Source organism: Merops nubicus, unplaced genomic scaffold, assembly GCF_000691845.1.
Source record: "Merops nubicus isolate BGI_N331 unplaced genomic scaffold, ASM69184v1 scaffold11659, whole genome shotgun sequence".
NCBI lineage: Eukaryota > Metazoa > Chordata > Aves > Coraciiformes > Meropidae > Merops > Merops nubicus.
Window position 1 is genome coordinate 71,596 of NW_008630233.1, and position 681 is coordinate 72,276.

The window sequence follows — 681 nt, forward strand, 5'->3', positions numbered from 1 at the left end:
AAAGCAAAATTATAGTTATCTGATACTGCTCCTGGAAAAGGGCACAGTGAAGCACACAGAAAGTGCAAGGCAGCTGAATTAATATTGCTGTTGGAACATTTGCACCTTTTCCTTTGGTGGATTGGACCATGGGAAATTTGACTATATTTATGTGAGTTGATTTATTATTATTATTAATAGGATACTAATTCTACTTGAGAGGCTTAGCCAGGCAGAGGCAGACAGGAAGAGACAATACCTCTCTATATTACTACCATTCGTACTAGTGATTAATTAGCAAAAAGTTACAAATGAGAAAGCTGCAAGTCTGCAATCAGGAAACCTCGCCCATGGAGCTGTGAGTCTTTCCAGGAAGAAATATTGAACTACCCTTCCCTTCTATGTGCAAATATCTGTTGATTTAGAGAAAATAAGAGACCTTTAATGATAAAACTTTGTATTTTTTGCCTAGGTATGTCTATGTTAAGGAGCAAGAAAACAAAATCATGTGCAACTGAGGATATGTGGTGTTGAGAGGTTAGAGATCACCCTCACCCATCACAGGGGATTGCACCCAGCCCCTGGGGACCTGTAGGAGTCCCAGCAGCCTCAGCTCCTTCCTCTCTTCACTGTTCCCAGCTCAGTCTCCACAATGCTCAGCACAGGCAAAAAAGGAATTGGTTTTGGAGCACATTTCCAGTT

At 41.1% G+C, this 681-nt stretch overlaps 1 protein-coding gene across 1 annotated transcript in view; it reads right to left on the bottom strand.

Moving 5' to 3' along the window:
• The window catches only part of THBS4 (thrombospondin 4), a gene marked incomplete at its 5' end in the record, with an annotated part of 34,817 nt that overhangs the window by 27,743 nt on the left and 6,393 nt on the right, over window positions 1-681 (bottom strand). The gene's annotated exons all lie outside the window — the stretch shown is intronic.